The sequence below is a fragment of the Crocuta crocuta genome, unplaced genomic scaffold (genome assembly GCF_008692635.1).
Source record: "Crocuta crocuta isolate KB4526 unplaced genomic scaffold, BGI_CrCroc_1.0 scaffold528, whole genome shotgun sequence".
NCBI lineage: Eukaryota > Metazoa > Chordata > Mammalia > Carnivora > Hyaenidae > Crocuta > Crocuta crocuta.
Genome location: NW_027530010.1, coordinates 436,204 through 456,002, shown reverse-complemented (window position 1 = coordinate 456,002; position 19,799 = coordinate 436,204). Strand labels below are relative to the sequence as shown.

Below are 19,799 nucleotides of genomic sequence, written 5' to 3'. Positions count from 1 at the left end.
CCTATCCCCGAGCGCTGGGCCGGGTCCGCCGGCCGCCGGGGCCCCCGGGGGCTCCGTAGGGTGCGGGCGGCGCGGGGGCTTCTCTTTATGTAGGTGAAGGGCTCAGGAGCGCAGAACCTGGGCCCTTTATTCGTCGCCCTCCTGTCGGGGAAGGGAATTGTCCCCGCTCGTGTGGGCGCTTCTCTTGTGTGGCGACTCCGTTGCCCCTGTCCCCGCGGGGCTCCCGGGACGCCCTGCGCTTGCATCCCGGCCCGGTGCCCGGGGGTCGTCGGAACTGGGACCGGCCCTCCCCTCGCCTCTCCGGGAGCTCGCGTCTTTTCGGCCGCCCTGCCCTGCCCTCGGCTGCACCGAGGATCGAGCCGCCCCTGCCGGCGCCCTTCGCCGGCCCGGGACGGCCTTCCCCTCCGCGAGGGTTTGCTCGCTTCTTCCGACTCCCCCAGACACAAGGTGTCGGCGCCCAGGCTCGGCGCCGAGGTGGAGACGGAGGCACCGCTGGCGGGTGGGTGGCACGTGCGTGTTAGCCGAGCCAGCGCTCAGCCTTTTCTTCTGCTGTCATCCGGAGAATCGGGAGTTTTCTCGTGGTGATGTGGAGGGCTTTTGTGCGCGCTCGAGGGGCCTGGGGGGACGCTTCCTCGGTTTCGCCAACGCGGAAGGCCACACTGCAGCACCGAGGACTGGCCTGGCGGCAGCTGGAGCGAAACCGGGTCGCCCAGATCCCTGGGGAAGAGCTGGTGCTTTTGCGCGTTTGAGACATTTTTACTCCTAATAATTTAGTTTTGGATAGGCAGGGCGTGCATGTGACACAAAGTGAATGCTTCCCTCCCGCATCTCCAGCCACCAAGTCCCCTCCCCATCCGCTGCTGTCTCCTCGTTTTCTGGGGGCAGCAGCGGTGTCTGTATGTTGGAGGTTAACCTGTGGGATGTTTAGTGCTAACTTTACTGCTTTTCCTCTTATACACTGATCTCAGCTCTTCTTAGAAGTCTCGTTCACGTTCTCGGTGCCCAGCGGTCTTGGTAGAGTACTGTTCTCGAGTAACATTTCTGGGCGCGCTTGGTGAACGAGGCCGCTCCTGGGGCTACTGGAGGGGGTGTGTTGTTTGGAAGGAAGGCCCACATCTGTTGGAAATGGTGCTGCTTTTTGGGTAACTGTTACCTGGCCTCAGTTTGGGGATGGGCTGGGTCAAGGATACCCTTTCCTTGGGCTTTCTAAGCAGGCGGGTTGTGAGAATAATGAGGTAGCGGGGTACTGACCTGTCTTTAGAGGAGCTTAGTTCTAGTCTGGTGGCGGTGGTCGTCATCGTGGTGAGGAACACAGCAGGTGAATATTACTCGGTAGGACTCAGAAGGCCAGACCTGTAGACTGAATGACCCAGTTTGGGAAGAGGTGAGGCTTCTCAACTTTTGTTCTGCTTATTCCTTCCTTGAGAACAAACACTTCCTGAAGTGAGAGGGATCCGCAACAGTGACAGCAGCATCCATCTTCATGACACTGTGGTCCGCCTCCCCTGACTGTGTGATGTCTGTTAACTTCCTGTTTAGAGGCAGTTCAAAAAGGATCTGAATAGAGGCTGCATTCATGTACTTGTTTAGGATCAGTGTAGACCAGGTACCCTGATCAGTCCTTCAAATCTAGGATCTGGTAGTGACTTTTACTGCTGTGTTTAGCATAAATAAGGCCACAGGGCTGGGGACGGAAGAAGTGAAGATTTTTTCTGAACTTCAGAGTCGCAAAGTTCATTGCAGAGCTTCTTGTGTTGCTCTCTTTCCCTTTTCTTCCTTTATCTTTCTTTTCTTTTTTTTTTTTTTCCTGACAAATGTTTCCAATTCCCATCACCCCCCACCCCCCCTTGCTGGACCTGGCCAGACCTTCAGGCTGGTTGGATTTTGGTTACAGAACTGCAGCATGTGGGGTAGGGTCAGTGTGCCAGTAGTAGTATCCGATCGTATGCTTGGGCCTCTGGATTCATCCTGGTTTAAGGGGTATGTTCATGTAAACCAGGCCTCTTGTTTCAGTTTACTCTTCCTCCCTTCCTCCCTCCCTTACCTTCCCTTCCCTTCCCTTTCCTTCCCTTCCCTTCCCTTCTCTTCCCTTCCCTTCCCTTCCCTTCCCTTCCCCACCCACCAAGCTGGAGGTGCACCTGTAGGGAGCAGCAGTTGTGCTGTCCTGGTTTCTAGGCTCTGGAGGATGCTCTGTGTTCACCAGCCCACTGGGACAAGCACGCTGACAGCCCTCCGTGCTCAGAATGCTCGCGGTGTTGGGCTCATTGAGAAAAGCCAAACCAACTTTGATTGATTAAAACAACTGCTGGAGAAAGTGTAAGATTTGAGCCATAACTTGACCAAGGAATTCTTTCCTAGAACTTTTGCAGTATTTAAAGCTCTGCATCATAACACATTAAGGCACAATAGTCAGGCATTTTCTGAAGCAGTCTGGGGAAAGGGGGGAAAAAAAAAGACACACCCAGATTGACTATAAATCTAGCCCTGGTGTAAAGCTGTCCACCTCTTGCTCAGGAAAAATCCTCTCAGATAATGCCACACAAAGTTGCAGTTTGCATCGGCCAGGCTTGGGAAAAGATACATGAGGAAGTTCAGTTTTTCTTGAAAAGGGCTGACTTTTAGGGGGGAAAGCTTCTGTTAGCTGTATTGTTTGTTTTATTCTCAGTATTCTATTCCTGTGATACTTTGGGTGGATCTTGGTGACTCTGGAGTCCATGAAGCAGAGAGACTCCCGTATTTGGGTGGTAACGATGAAAGCACTGGAGGGTAGGTCTGATTTAAAATGCTTCCTCTTCATGTCATCTTTTTCTCTCTTGTGGATGTATGAAATATTCCTGTGTAGTTTTGAGTTCGTGGAGTAGGAAAGGAGTGACCCCGGGTCGTTAACAGAACTTAGCGCATCTGCTCCACTTCTTAGTTGGTGTCTCCCTCAAATCCTCTAATCTTTGTCATTGCCCTACGTTGCCGTTAACTGGCAAGAAGCTATCAAGAGTTTTGGGTTATTATACCAAAAGCAACAGATGAATAAGAACACATGTTTTGTTACTTTTGAGGTGTGAAACTGGTCAGATCCCAGACCTCCGAGAGTTCCAGTAATTGCAGAAGCAGCTTTGACAACATACAAATTTGATTGTTATTAATACTAGCCAGTAAACTATTGATAAAAAATGACAGTATTTCCACATTCCTGAGCCATTCTTGATTTTCACAAGCAATGTAAAATGTTTATATTTTAAAGATAATTCAGATTATCATTACTTGAACCTGAAAGTCGTGCTTTAAACCTCTTGATCAAAGGTTTCTTGAACTTGTCTGTTTTGGGGGAAGGTGGAATTTGTAGTCTCCCCAGATATAGGCTGGAATGTTAGTAGGATTTAGATTAGACATCAGGATTAAAAAGTACTCATTGTAGGAGCGCCTGGGTGGCTCAGTAGGTTGGGCGTCCGACTTTAGCTCAGGTCATGATCTCAAGGTTCGTGGGTTCGAGCCCTGTGTCGGGCCCTGTGCTGATTGCCAGCTCAGAGCCTGGAGCCTGTCTTCGGATTCTGTGTCTCCCTTTTTCTCTGGCCCTCCCCTGCTCATGCTGTCTCTCTCTCAGACATAAATAAAACATTAAAAAATTTTTTAAAAATAAGTACCCATTGTAGTTGTGAGGGATTAGAAATGTTAACTGGAGGGTTTGTGCATCTCTTACCTAGAAGTTATTTCCAAAGTGGCTGATCTCTTTTTCTCCCTGTTGCTCACTCAGGTCCAGCCACCTTGACTTGTTACTTTAATGCATTAGTTACATTTTTTATCTTAGAATCTTTGCACTAGCTATTCCAGATAGTGAGAAATAGTTTTTCCTACAGAGATAATACAAATGACTAATTTCCTCACTTTCAGGTTTTTGCTTAAATATGTCACCTTTTCAATGAGATCTTATCCTACCTCTTAAAATTGCACCTTGACCACCTTTCCGAATTCTGCTATGCTCTGTTTTTGTGTTTTTATTTTTATTTTTTGTTTATTTATTTTTGAGAGAGAGCGAGCATGAGGTAGGGTAGGACAAAGAGAGAGGGAGACACAATCTGAAGCAGGCTCCAGGCTCTGAGCTGCCAGCAGAGAGCCCCATGTGAGGCTTGAACCCCCCAACCGTGAGATCATGACCTGAGCTGGAATGGGACACTGAGCCGGAGTCGGATGCTGGACGTTTAATGGACAGAGCCACCTAGCTGCCCCTCTCTTTTTGTTTTTTTATAGCACTTATAACTTTATAACATATTTGTTACATTTGTTGCTTTTTTAAAAGTTTATTTAAGTGATTTCTACACCCATTGTGGGGCTCAAACTCACGACCCAAGATCAAGAGTCTATGTGCTCCTCTGATCAAGCCAGGGCCAGGCCCCCCCCCCCCCGTTTTTTTACATTTATTGCTTACTGTTTCCCCTTCTATGATGTGAGGTCCACGAAAGTATCGATTTATTTTGGCGTTTTAATGCCTAATACAGTGCTTGATGCATAGTTAATAAATATTTGTCGATCAAATAAAAATAGAAACTGTTTTCCTAATCTCACAGTTGTTTATAACAAAAGTATGAAATGTGATTAGCATAATATGGAATTTTAAAGTGTGAACTTTGAAGCATCAATCAGATAATGATAAAATTATTGCCTTCCCATTGAAATGATAAATAACTCTTTTTTATTAAAAGAAAAAAAACCCTCATGTATTCACATACCTTACCATATCTCTCTTAAAGTCCAGCCTCTTGTTTTCAGTTTTCTACTCTGTGCTAGACTCCTCTGCCTCTGTTATCCATCGTTGCCTCACACTCAGCATCTTCATCGTCAGCTCCCCTTCTGTGTCACCTAAGCCAGAAATGGGGCTATAATTCAGTTCTCTCTTATTCATTACTTCCTAACTACTTCTGAATCCGCATCTCCTTCCCTGTTTCCATTGCTGGTCTCCTACTTCAGGCCTACAACTCTCGTGATCTCTTATAGTTCTCTTTGGTTTTAGTTTTGTTCCCTTTTAAACTCTCAATCATACTGTCTTCAGAATGGTTTGACACAGAGATCGGATTATTGTCTTGGCCTTTCTCAAAAGTATTCAATAGCTTACAATCATGTAAAGGTAAAATTTAAACTTCTCATGGTGTTCAGGCTCTATAATCATGGCCTTTGCCTTCCTGTCCAGCCTTACAGGTTTATGCATGAGCAAATACAGTTCTTCTAGCTCCTACATCAGCCTCCAGGTCTCCTCTCAAAGGCCACTTTCTGCGAAGCCTTCTCTGTCTCTCCCAGAGAGACTCACATATGCTTTCTTCTTTGATCTCACCGTATAAATATTGCTTGTCTGCTCTCCGTGGTCCGTAAACATCCTCAGTTTTACTGTTGTGTCTCCAGTTCCTAGCATGGTGCCTGTCACCTAAAAGATACTAAAAATAGGACTATGAGAAAACGCTGCATACGTTTAGAAGTACCCCTTTTGTTACATTCTGGGGCAGAACCACAGGGTTGGAGTCCTGGCTCTGCCATGTATCGTCTGTGTGACCTCGGTTTGGTCATTTGAAGGCTTCAAGCCATAGTTTTCTCACCTCAGAAATGGGGATCCAAGAGCCACTCTATTTCACTACATTTCTGTCAGTCAAATGAGACTTTAAAGGTGCTTTAAAAACTGTAAAGCGCTGTTCACCTGTTAATTATTAAGTGCTGACCCAGCTGAATTTTCTTATAACTCCTTTTTTCTTGTTCATATTGAAATGAGGCCCTTTTTGTCATTGAAGACAGCAGTAAATATTCTTCTACAACCTGAGTTCTGTTCATAGTCTTTATCATCTGTAGGTGTGGTCTACCCGTTTATTGTCTTAAGTGTGATGGATTTAAATCTGTCCCAATGTCCCAGTGAACAGAAAAGGTTGCAAAATCTTGGGAAGCTATACTTGTCAAGAAGTGTCTCAGTCATGGATTCTGTCATTTTTTTTCTCAGTTTTTTTGGATTGCATGTTTGCAACTTTTAGAACTTAAAAGGATTTTGGGGCGTCTGGGTGGCTTAGTCAGTTAAGCGTCCGACTTTCACTTAGGTCATGATCTCGCGGGTCGTGGGTTCGAGCCCCGCGTCGGGCTCTGAGCTGACAGCTAGCTTAGAGCCTGGAGCCTATTTCAGAGTCTGTATCTCCCTCTCTCTCTGACCCTCCCCTGCTCATGCTGTNGAAAACGCTGCATACGTTTAGAAGTACCCCTTTTGTTACATTCTGGGGCAGAACCACAGGGTTGGAGTCCTGGCTCTGCCATGTATCGTCTGTGTGACCTCGGTTTGGTCATTTGAAGGCTTCAAGCCATAGTTTTCTCACCTCAGAAATGGGGATCCAAGAGCCACTCTATTTCACTACATTTCTGTCAGTCAAATGAGACTTTAAAGGTGCTTTAAAAACTGTAAAGCGCTGTTCACCTGTTAATTATTAAGTGCTGACCCAGCTGAATTTTCTTATAACTCCTTTTTTCTTGTTCATATTGAAATGAGGCCCTTTTTGTCATTGAAGACAGCAGTAAATATTCTTCTACAACCTGAGTTCTGTTCATAGTCTTTATCATCTGTAGGTGTGGTCTACCCGTTTATTGTCTTAAGTGTGATGGATTTAAATCTGTCCCAATGTCCCAGTGAACAGAAAAGGTTGCAAAATCTTGGGAAGCTATACTTGTCAAGAAGTGTCTCAGTCATGGATTCTGTCATTTTTTTTCTCAGTTTTTTTGGATTGCATGTTTGCAACTTTTAGAACTTAAAAGGATTTTGGGGCGTCTGGGTGGCTTAGTCAGTTAAGCGTCCGACTTTCACTTAGGTCATGATCTCGCGGGTCGTGGGTTCGAGCCCCGCGTCGGGCTCTGAGCTGACAGCTAGCTTAGAGCCTGGAGCCTATTTCAGAGTCTGTATCTCCCTCTCTCTCTGACCCTCCCCTGCTCATGCTGTCTCTCTCTCTCTCCTAGAAATAAATAAAAAATATTAAATAAAAAAAAAAGAACTTAAAAGGATTTTTTTAAATGTAAGCTCATTTTTCAAGCACTCTCTTTGTGTAAAGGCTTTGTACTATTTTAATTCATGTGGTAACTCTGTGAGGGAGATACTGTAACCATTTTATAGATGAGAAAACCCAGTTCCTAGAGACATTGTCATTTTCCTGGAATCCATATTTGAACAACTCTGCCTGACCCCAAAAGTTGTGATCTTACCATTCTCCTAACATTTCTCACAGAGTATTGTTTTGCCCTAAAAACATAGCAAAAACAAAACAAAAAGTAGAATAGCATTAATAGGTCTTTTGTGAAAGTTACCTGGTCAAATAGTGTTTTGAAAAAGTCTGGGTTACATTAAGTTAAGGCAAATTTCTTCACAGCATGACTTCTCACAGCCTTGCATGTCTAAATATACGTTGTACACATTGGGAGTGGTAAAAGAATGGCTGAAGTATGCAGAGATTCTCACAACTATTTGACCATGAAAGAGCTTCTTAAGGTATTAGTGATCTCAATGCTTTGAGAGTACTGTGCTTTGCTATTCTACTTTCCTCTTTGAGGTGAAAGTTTTTTAGGGGTTGTCACTCCGGAATGAGGGAATTGATTGCTTTTGTGTGCTGGTTTTCCAGAGAATTAGAATGGTGGCATTAAGCTAGATATTTTTTAGCAACTTCATTGGTGTGGAGGCTGCCAGTCCCTCCCCCCTCCCATGAGTCCTGTGAGTCAGTTAATTCCCAGGGGGTTGACTGAGCTGCTGCCCCCACCACCTTTCATCTACTGTGCTAAATGCAGGAGAGGAAGGTTGCAACTCTCTAAGTGAACAGAAACCAATGAGCCAAGAGCAGGAAGCTCCTTTCTGTGAAGATGTTGGTATCACACTGAAGAATCTGTAAAGCCCATTTTTCTTTCTCTTCTGTGAGGCATGCAGACGGACCTGAGGCTCAGAGGACAGAAAGAGTAATACTTTTGGTTTTTCAGTCCTTTGAAGGTGATACGTTGGTCTTGAAATTAAAACAAAACTTTGAGAAATTTGTCCTTACATTGTTTAAAGGTATGAAGATTACCTGAATGGTGTTGACTCCTGAATTTCAAACTTTTATCTCCTAGTTTGAGCTGCCATTGAAAAATATTGAAAGTGTTTCCCCTATAGGATAACATTTTTTGGATGGAGGGGCAGTTTTCTGAGCATTCTTTAACATATTTTATATGGCTGGGTTGATGGGTTGCCATCAAAAAGATTGAAACAGTTGGTCTTGTGAATTCCTACTGTCCTGGACAGCGTGGCTAGAAAACCGTATATTAGATCCTATGAAAATTTGATGTGAGTGTCATGACACTCTTGCCATATACCAGACTTCGGCTTATAAGTGTCCATGAGTAAATGAATGTTTCTCTGATGCTGTTTTTTGTTTGTAAATAGTTTATTGTCAAGTTGGTTTCCATATAACGCCCAGGGCTCATCCCCACAAGTGCCCTCCTCCATGCACATCACCCCACTTCCCCTCTCCCCCACCCCCATCAGCCCTCAGTTTGTTCTCAGCATTCAAGAGTCTCTCATGGTTTGCCTCTCTCCCTCTCCTCCACTATTTCCCTCCTTCTGCTCCTCCGGGGTCCTCCGTTAAATTCCTCCTAATCCTCCTATGCGTGCAAACATATGGTAGCTGTCCTTCTCTGCCTGACTTATTTCGCTCAGGATAACACCCTCAAGTTCTGTCCATGTTGCTACACATGGCTAGATTTCATTCTTTCTCATTGCCATGGAGTATTCCATCGTAGAGATAAACCACATCTTCTTGATCCATTCGTCCGTTGATGGACACTTAGGCTCTTTCCATGTTTTGGCTATTGTTGAGAGTGTGTTTTGTTTGTTCTATAATTCACGTAATAAAGAATGCTCCGTTCCTCAGCTGAGTGTATTATAAATTTGAAAGTCTTGGTTTAGAGAAAAATTTTTTTTAGTTTTTTTATTTTGAGAGAGAGCAAGCAGGAGAAGGCCAGAGAGGGAAGGAGAGAGAAAATCCCAAGCAGGCTCTGCAGTGTCATCACGGAGTCAGATTCAGGGCTTGATCCTGTAAACCTTGAGATCACGACCTGAGTGAAACCGAGAGTCGGACAGTTAACCAACTGAGCCACCCAGGTGCCCCTGAAGTTTTGGGGGTTTTTTAGAGTGTTTTATTTTTCTAAAGTGTTTTATTTATTTCATATATATATAGAGAGAGAGAGAGCGCGCGCGCATGGAAGTGTGAGCAGGGGAGGTTCAGAGAGAGAGGGAGACACAGAATCCGAAGCTGCTCCAGGCTCCGAGCTGTCAGCACAGAGCCCGACATGGGGTCAAACCCACGGACTGTGAGATCATGACCTGAGCCAAAGTTGGACGCTTAACCGACTGAGCCACCCAGGTGCCCCTAGAGTGTTTTAAATCCAGGTATTTTGTGCCAGATGAGTAGAAACTAGAATAATGGTTTCTGATTACACTAAGACTCAATACAAAATTTTCATTAGCCTTCATTTTTAACTCTTCACCTTCTGCTTGGAGTGCTGTTCCCCGTCTAAATTCTGTATAATGCATCAATATTGAACTGAAAGGTTTCAAGGAGTATGGGTGATTGGAAAAATATGTTTTACAGCTGTGTTTTCTCAGTGGACAGAAACATCTTAAAAATAACAAGTGCATCTTTGAAAAATCTTGCGGATTCAAGGGAATAAGACATTTCTAGCCTAACTAGGGATATAAAAATCTATTTGAGATCTACTGATTTAATACAGTTCACGAGTAGTTATAAGCTGTTTTGATTGTTGCGTGACTGTTGCATTTCAAAGCTTTGATATCTATCTGGTGTTAAATTGTAGGTTCCCAATTTTGTCAAATATAGAGTGGTGGACATCACAGAAGAGTATAACCAAGGTTAGAATCTGGGCAGTTTTCATTTCCAAATTAAACCTGGTATTCTGGCTGGCCAAATATGGCAATATTCACAGGAGGGAATAAAATACAGTGTGATAAAGTTGTATCAAAAATAACATTTCAGGAGCCGTCTGGGTGGTTTAGTCGGTTAAGCATCCGATTTTCTCTCAGATCATGATCTTCTGTTTTGTAAGTTCCAGCCTCATGTTGGACTCTGTGCTGACAGCTCAGAGCCTGGAGCCTTCTTCTGATTCTGTGTCTCCTTCTCTCTCTGCCCCTCCCCTGCCCATGCCTCTTATTCTCTCACAATATGAATAAGACATTTAAAAATTTTTTAATAAATAAAATGTTAGGGGCTTGGGTGGCGCAGTTGGTTAAGTGTCCGCCCTTGAACTTGGCTCAGGTCATGATCTAACGGTTTGTGAGTTCAGCCCTGCATCCAGCTCCATGCTGTCAGTGTGGAACCTGCTTGGGATTCTCTCATCTTCCTTCCCCCCTCCTCTTCTTCCCTTTCTCTCCTTCTCTGTCAAATTAAATAAATAAACTTAAAAAAAATAAGATTTTAGGAGCACCTGGGTGGCTCAGTTGTTTGAATGTCCTACTTCAGCTCAGGTCATGATCTCGCTGTCCATGCATTCGAGCCTGGTGTTGGGCTCTGTCCTGACAGCTCTAACCTGGAGCCTGCTTCAGATTCTGTGTCTCCCATTCTCTCTGTCCCTCCCCTCCTCTCTCTCTCTCTCTCTCTCTTTCTTTCAAAAATAAACATTAAAAAAATAAAATTTTAAAGTGTCTGTAGTTATGTGTCATTCTGCTATCTTCTGGATTCAATTGGGTTGAGGGTGTGAAAAGGAGTGTATAGGGGTATTGTTGTGTGTTATGGTTAAAAGAATTACTGCAGGAGAATGGTGAGATTTTTTAGTTATTGTTTTATAGCTATATAAACTAACTGAAGAAGCCTTTGGAAGTGGGCATTTTAATTCTGTTGTTACTGGAGCTGCTTAGTACATCTCAGTGTGCTGTCTAGATTGGGCCACATTAGCTTTTGCTTGTTATTCTGAAAACCTTTGGTGTTGTATCTCCCTGCCCCCAGCCCCCCAGCCCTGAACCAACCATTCTCAGTGTTGTGCATAAATTGAATTCAGGCGTCTGGATATGAGAGCCCAGTCTGGTATTGCTACTACTCTTAGTGGAGATTTTCCCCTTAATTACTTCAAAGCTTGCTTTCTTTGGTTAAACTAGAAAAACTTTTGGTCACCGTAATGGTTATAAGTATAGCTCCACAGTCGAAGTCCTGGGTTCAAATTTCTGCTCCACCATTTACTGGTAGTTGTAAGATCTTTTACTTAACTTTTTTGTGCTTTGCAGATAGTAATTATTCAGTAAATGTTAGACATTCTTTTACAAGATAATGGTAAATTTACCACACAGTTTGTGGTCGAATACACATAAGTTTACCATTTTAAACATTTTTAAGTATACAGTTCAGTGGCATTAAGTACATTCTCGTTGTGCAGCCATTAGCACTGTCTGTCTCCAGAACATTTTCATCTTCCCAGGCTGAAACTCGGTACCTATTAAAAAATAATTCTAATGGGGCGCCTGGGTGGCTTAGTCGGTTAAGCGTCCGACTTTCGCTTAGGTCATGATCTCGTGGTTCGTGGGTTTGAGCCCCGCGTCGGGCTCTGTGCTGACTGCCAGCTCAGAGCCTGGAGCCTGTTTCAGTCTGTGACTCCCTCTCTCTCTGACCCTCCCCTGCTCACGCTGTCTCTCTCTCTCTCCTAGAAATAAATAAAACATTAAAAAAAAAAAAATAACTCTATTGGGGTGCCTGGGTGGCTCAGTCGGTTAAGTGGCCGACTTCAGCTCAGGTCATGATCTCACAGTTTGTGGGTTCGAGCCCCGCGTTGGGCTCTGTGCTGACAGCCTGGAGCCTGTTTCAGATTCTGTATCTCCTTCTCTCTGACCCTCCCCTGTTCATGCTGTCTCTCTCTCAGGAAAAAAAAAAAAATAACTCTATTATCCCTCTCCTGACCAGTCCCTTACAACCATTCTACTTTGTCTCTATACTTCTGACTACATTTGGTACCTCGTATAAGTGGAATAATACAATGTTTGTCTTTTTGTCTTTGGCTCATTTAACTTGGATAATGTTTTCCAGGTTCATCCATTTCTTGTAATGTGTGTCAGAATTTCATTCCTTTTTAAGGCTGAACATATATCCTACTTTGTGTATACACCACATTTTATCTTTTTATCTGTCAGTGGGTACTTCAGCTGTTTCAAACTTTTGGTTCTGTATATAATGCTGCTGTGAACATGGGTATACAGATATTTGTTTTGAGTCTCTGCTTTCAATTCTTTTGAGTATATACCCAGAGTTGGAATTGCTGGATCATATGGAAATTTTTTGAGGAACCACCAAACTATTTTCTGCAGTGACTGTACCATTTACATTCCCACCAGTAATGCACAAGGGGTCCAGTATCCTTAGCAACACTTTATTTTCTGCTTAAAATTTTTTTAAATGTTTATTTTGAATTTTTGAAGTTTATTTATTTTGAGAGAGAGAGCACATGTGGGAGGGGCATGGAGAGATGGAGACAGGGAATCCTAAGCAGGAGTGCAGAGCCCTACGCAGGACTTGAACTCAGGAACGGTGAAATCATGACCTGAGCCAGAATCAAGAGTTGGACACTTAACCAACTAAGCCACCATGGAGCCCCCTAATTATTTATTTTGAGAGAGAGCACGCCCATGCACAGGGGAGGGGCAGAGAGAGAGAATCCCAAGCAGGCTCTGAGCTCTCAGCACCGAGCCCCACTCGGGGCTTGATCTCATGACCATGAGATCACAACCTGAGCCAGTATCAGGTAATGATCAGTCAACCATCTGAGCCACCCAGGCGCCCCTTCTGTTGCGTGTTTTTATAAAAGCCTTCCAAGTTGGTGTGAAATGGTATCTTGCTTTTTTGGTGTAGTAATATCCATTTTTTCCCAGTCTATATATAGAGAATTCTTTTTTTTAATTTTTAATGTTTTTTAATTTATTTCTGAGAGAGAGAGAGACAGCATGAGCAGGGGAGGGGCAGAGAAAGAGGGAGACACAGAATCTGAAGCAGGCTCCAGGCTCTGAGCTAGCCGTCAGCACAGAGCTTGATACGGAGCTCGAACCCACGAACCTCGAGATCATGACTTGAGCCGAAGTCGGATGCTTAACCAGCTGAGCCACCCAGGCACCCCTAGAGAAGTCTTTAAATGAAAATTTTAAGGGTCAAATATTTTCATGGCTATCAGAGCTCACTTGGGAACGAATATTTGAGTTTATGGCTGTGTACCTTTCCTGTTGCCTACAAATTTTGATCTTTAATGACTTTCATTGCTTTTATTCTCTTAACATTGAATATACATAATTTGAGTATTACTAGGATATTAAACTTAATTTAAGACGGGTGCCTGGCTGGCTCAGTCCATAGAGCATGCGACTCTTGATCTTGGGGTTGTGCATTTGAGTCCCATGTTGGATGTAGAGATTACTTAAAAATGAGATCTTAAAAAAAAATTAGTAAGGTTGACTACCTAGTTCATGAAATCAGATTGTGTCAGAAAATCCAAAGCTCTGATCAATGATGTGGGGTTATTTTTCCAGCTCATGAAATATAGATCCCAGGTGTTTTTCTCTATCCTAGATTTCTTCAGTCTAGGAAAATGGCAGTTAATCACTTTGATAAAGAGAAAACTTGGTTTTCTTGTTCTACCTGTCAGAACTTTGTAACCACTTCAGTGCACTGGTTGTGGGGAACTAAAAAGGCCTGACAATTTGTATATTCATAGAATGTTTGTTGTGCACCTACTATGGAAAAGGCCTATCTGTAGGTGATGTAGAGTATAAGTGTAAATGACACAACCTCAGTCTTTTAGAAGATACATAGCCCAAAAGAGAATACATGTACTGGGGCCCCTGGGTAGCTCAGTCGGTTAAGCGTCTGACTTCGGCTCAGGTCATGATCTCACGGTTCATGGGTTCAAGCCCCACATCCGGCTCTGTGCTGACAGCTCACAGCCTGGAACCTGTTTCAGATTCTGTGTCTCCCTCTCTCTCTCTGATCCTCCCCTGCTCACGCTGTCTCTCTCTCTCTCTCTCTCTCAGAAATAAATAAAACATTAAAAAATTTTTAAAAAAATGCATGTATTAGAATAACTAATACTTGATACAATGTATATATAAAATAACAATATATTAGGAATAAGTGTCTTTTAAGTAGGAATAGTACCTTTATTCAGCAGTTTTTACAATTTAGGTCTAAGCATGAGACAGGCTTACCAAATCATGAAAATACTGTTTTCGCAGTCTCTTAATGTTTGTCTAGTCTGGTTGCTTTCGTTTTAGCTATTGTGATTGCTTGCCTATATTCATTTAATACTTGGGTATGTTTTTAATGATGATTGACAACTTAGCTTTTTCTGTGTGCCAGGCACTATTCTGAGTGCTCACATTAATTAACTTATTTAATCCTTGCAATATTCTAAAGGTAGATGCTGTCATCATTCCCATTTTGCAAATGAAAAGAAGTCCTGGAGAAGTTCCGTGATTTGCCTGTGGCCACATATCTGTAAGCACAAGAGCTGGGATATGGAGTCTAAAAGTCTGACTATAGAGGCGCCTGGGTGACTTAGCTGGTTAAGCATTTGACTCTTGATTTTGGCTCAGGTCATGATCAGACAGTTTGTGGGATCCAGCCCTGTGTGGGGCTCTGCGCTGACAGCATGGAGCCTGCTTGGGATTCTCTCTCTCCCTTTCTCTCTCTGCCCCTCCCCTACTTGTGTGTTCTCTCTCTCTCTTTCTCAAAAAGAAACATTAAAACATGTAAATAAATGTTTAAAAAATGTAATGTTTATTTCTTTTTGAGAAAGAAAGAGACAGAGTGTGGGTAGGGGAGGGGCAGAGAGAGAAGGAGACACAGAATCCAAAGCAGGCTCCAGGCTCTGAGCTGTCAGCACAGAGCCCAATGCGGAGCTCGAACCCATGAACTATGAGCTTGGGCTGAAGTAGGATGCTTAACCGACTGAGCCACCCAGGCGCCTCAAAATAAACATTTTTTTTAAAAGTCTGACTCTTAAACTCTTGAGCATTATGCTGTACTCTTCTGTGTGTGTGCGCTTGCATAGGTGTATAGATGTTACACATGTGTACGTCGTTCAGTGTCTGTAATATTTCATTGTGTGGATATGCCTTAATTAATCTCTTTCCTCTGAGGGACATTGAGGACGTTTCCAGTGTACGTGTGTGTTTGTGTGTGTGTATGTGCTTGTTCTGTGTATGTGTGTGTGTTCTGTCATAACCAGGGTTCCACTGAAACATCTTACATACATCTTTATCCATTGTAGCGTGTCTGTAAGTAAAATTCCTAGAAATGTAATTTTTGGATCAAGGGTATACATACTTAAAATTTTGTTAGATATTATTAAATTATTCTCCAAAAATGTGTACCAGTTTACATTCACACCAACAGGCCATGAGAGTTTCTAAAACCATCCAGTTTAAATTTGATGGAAGTGTGGCTGGACAGTGATGAGAATTGTCTTCAAGTGCCTTTGAGAACTATGTACTTTATTAGCATTTCTTTTCTTAAAAGCAGGTATCTTTGAGTTTTGATTATTGGCCATGTGACTGTAACCATTTGTTGACAAGAGGAGTAGGCAGTTTAAAAGAAAAATTTGGTGGGCACCTAGGTGGCTCAGTTGGTAACGTGTCGTGTCCAATTCATGATTTGTGAAATTGGACTCCTATGTTGGGCTCTGTGCTGACAGTGCAGAGCCGCTTGAGATTCTTACTCTCTCTCTCTCAAAAAAAAAAAAAAAAAAAAAATCATGTTTGAAATGTGCCTCACACCTCTCAATTGTCAATCTAAATGTTAAAGTTTTGCTACATTCGTTTCTTGTCACCAGTCTTTTTAAATCAGAACAACTCTAGGAGTAAGTGGCACTACAGTTCCCAGTTACTTGCCTGCTCACATGGAAACCCCTTAATGGAGTTCTAGGTGAACTCCTAGTAGGCAGAGGCAGAGACTAAACACTCCACTGTCTGGAGGGTCAGGCTCTTTTCAGGAGATGGGTAAGACCAAGTGACCAGATTTCCTTTTTGACTAGTTTTCCTGCCCATGGGTCACTTATTTATGTCTTCCTCATTCTGTTTGTGTGCTTTTAGGGTGAAGGTGATGTGTTTTATTTAATAGATTTAATTTTTTTTAGTGAATTTAGAACTTATTAGTAGGCCTTAATAAGGAAGGGTGTTAGAGTAGAGGAGTTAACTTTGGTGGTATCACAGTCCCAGATTCTTTATTTTATCCTATATTCAGAGCCTGCTGTCAAGAGTAAAATGAAACAAAGTTAGTTTTCATAAACATCCTTAAGGAGTAATAGGAAATTTGAGTAGTCCAAGGGCATGAGATATTCAAAGTTACCATATCCCTTGATTAAAAGAACATGGGAGACTTTCATTAATTATTATTGGTGGTGTTCTCTTGCTTAATTCCTATTCAAGATGTCTGTGATTTTAAGGGCGCCTGGGTGGCCCAGTCAGTTGAGTGTTCAACATCTGCTTAGGTCATAATCTCAAGGTTTGTGGGTTCAAACCCTGCGTCGGGCTCTGGGCTGACAGATCAGAGCCTGGAGCCTGCCTTGCATTTTGTGTCTCCCCCTTTCTCTGCCCCTCCCCTGTGTGTGCATGTGTTCTCTCTCTCCCAAAAATAAACATTTTTAAAATATGAAAAAAAAAGTCTGTTATTTAAATACTTTCAAGGAGCAGAGCTTGTCTTCTGGGCTGGCTCATATCAATTCTCTCTCTCTTTCTCTCTTTTTTAAGATTTTATTTTTAAGTAATCTGTATACCCAACCAACATGGGCTCAAACCCACAACACCAACATCGTCATATCAAGATCATAGCCCTGCCAATTGAGCCAGCGAGGCGCCTCTAATATCAGTTCTCTTGAGTTTTGGATTATTGAGATCTTTCCTTTTGCTGATAGATCAAAAGATTTAATGTAGTGTTTATCTTTCCTTCTGCCTGACATTGGTTTTTGGAAATGAAAAGGAAAAACAACTGGAATCATCAGTTGTCTTATCACTACTGACCTGTTTGTAGTGTAAGCCTCAGTGAGGGCAACTGTGAAGGAGTTTCTAATTTTAGAATGTTGAAAGCTTAACAGTTTTGGTAGTTGGGCTGAGATTTATTCCTGGAGGTGTGTGTTTGTTTTTTAAAGTGTATTTATTTTGAGAGAGAGAGAGAGAATCCCAAGCAGGCTCTGCACCACCAGCATGGAGCCCAATGCGGGGCTCAAACTCATGAACCGTGAGATGATGACCTGAGCTGAAATCAAGAGTTGGATGCTTTACCAACTGAGCCATCCAGGTGCCCCACTTAAAGAAGTATCTTTAAACCTTAAGGGAGGGGAGAGATTTTCTCTTCCATTTACTTAAATTGGTAGCCTTCTCCCCTTGACCCCACCCCCCACATTCTTCATTTTTTGGGATAAAATTAGCTTAGGGGCACTTTGGAGACTTCACTTGGGAAAAAGGGATAATATCAATAAAGGGAAAGTGCTAGTGTCCGTCGGAGTAAACTCTGTGGAGGGAAGAATTATGCCTTATCCATGGTTGTAGCCCTTGCACCTAGAACAGTACCTGCCATGTGATGAGTGATTAATTTATTGTGTAAATAGATAATTGAAAATTTAAATTTTGGTATACTCATAATTGGCATTTTTAAAAAGTTTATTATTTTGAGAGAGAGTAAGAGCATGGGCAGAGAAGCAGAGAGAGGAGGGGAAATAGAGAATCCCAGGCAGGCTCTGCTCTGTCAGAACAGAGCTCGTTGTGGAGCTAGAACTTATGAACCATGAGACCGTGACCTGAGTGGAAATCAGGAGTCAGACACTTAACTGAGTGAGCTACCCAGGTGCCCCTTGTAATTGGCATTATACTATTTTAAATGAATAATCTAGTTATCTGTATCAACTTGAATCAGTATCAAAGGTAATACTAAAGAAAAAATTAGTTGATATAATACTATATATAATGCCGTAAAACTTTTCAACTTGAAAAACAATACAATATTCTTTTTCTTTTTTTAAAGTAATCTCTGTGCCCATTGTGGGGCTAAACTAATGACCTAAAGATCAAGAGTTTCATGCTCTAATGACTGAGCCAGCCAGGTGCCCCATATTAATTATATAGATATACCTGCATATATAAAGTAAAAGTATTAAGAAAAAGCAGCAGTGATAAATACCAAATTCAGTATAGTAGTTACCTGTGAGGAAAAGAGAGAGGAAAATAGGATTGCAACAGTTAACTCAGAGAGCTTCAGTGTTTTTGTGATGTTCTATTTTGTAAGTTAGGTGATATAAGTAGATGGTTGTTAGAATATTCTCTATACTTTTTTTGTAAATTTGAAATGTTTAATAAAAATAAATGAGAGGGGCGCCTGACTGGCTCCGTTGGCAGAGTATATGACTCTGGATTTCATGGTTGTGAGTTTGAGCCCCATGTTGGCTGCAGAGATTATTTAAATAAGTGAAGGGGCGCCTGGGTGGCTCAGTCAGTTAGGCTTCTAACTCTAGCTCATGTCATGATCTCACTTTTTGTGGGTTTGAGCCCCACGTTGGGCTCTGTACTGACAGCTCATGTGCTTTGGATTCTCTCTCGGCCCCTCCACCTTTCTTTTTCTCTCTCTCTCTCTCTCTCTCAAAAATAAACATTAAAAAAATTCTTTAAATAATAAGTAAAGAAATAAATGAAAGCATATAGATGAGACGTCAGCAAACTAAGGGCTAGTAAACTTTGTGGCCCATGAGCTAAGAAGTATGAATGGTTTTACAAAAAAAAAAAAAGTCACAAAAAGGATATTTCACTATATGCAAAAATTATACAAAATTTAGATTTGGGTGTCCATAAATAAAGTTTCATTGGAAATAATCACACTTTTTATGTATTGTCTGTGGCTGCTTTCACATGCTCTAGTGTCAGAGTTTGTAGTCACAACAGAGATCATGTCCCCCACGACTAAAATATTTACTATCTGGCCCTTTATAGAAAAGGCCAATCTGTAGCATAGATGAATTCCAGTACCAGACTAATGGTGGTATAACTGGACAAATAGGCTATTATTTGGTAAATGTTTGTAATAAGTCTGAGGTAGTTATCTCCAGATTGTGTTTTTTGAAAGAACATTTTATTCAGAAGAAAATCAGTCAGCCAGAAATTGACTTTCAGTGGAAGTTTCAAAATGGCTACCCAGGAGTAATCTCATTTTGTTGGATGAATCCAAACCGAATGCTCTTTCCCCTTTGACTCCCTCTTTAACTTGCTTGTTATTAAAGTTCCTGATTCTAGGGGCACCTGATTCTGGGGGCACGCTCAGCCATTGAGCGTCCAACTCAGGTCATGATCTCATGGTTTGTGGGTTCGAGCCCCGCGTCAGCCTCTGTGCTGGCAGCTCAGAATCTGGAGCTGCTTCAGATTCTGTGTCTCCCTCTTTCTCTGCCCCTCCCCTGCTCCTGCGCACGCTCTCTCTGTTTCTCTGTCTCTCTCAAATAAATAAACATTTAACAAAAAATTTTAAGTTCCTGATTCTAGTTTAATTTTGGATGTTTGACAGGTTTGTTGTTGTTGCTGTTTTTTAGTAGGCTTCATACCCAACGTGGGGCCTAAACTCATGACCTTGACATCAAGAGCTGCACACTCCACCGATTGAGCCAGCCAGGTGCCCCAATAATTAACAGTTTTAAATACCTACCAGAGCTGCATGATTTGGAATTGGTATTTTGGTAACTCATTGTTTTTTGTTTCCAACAACTTTAGGAAACCAGTGGTGTTTTAGAGGAATGTAATATTTGAATACCCA

General features: G+C 42.4%; 1 protein-coding gene across 1 annotated transcript in view; it reads left to right on the top strand.

Moving 5' to 3' along the window:
* Nucleotides 1-19,799, top strand: part of GATAD2B (GATA zinc finger domain containing 2B) — an 83,824-nt gene that overhangs the window by 772 nt on the left and 63,253 nt on the right. The gene's annotated exons all lie outside the window — the stretch shown is intronic.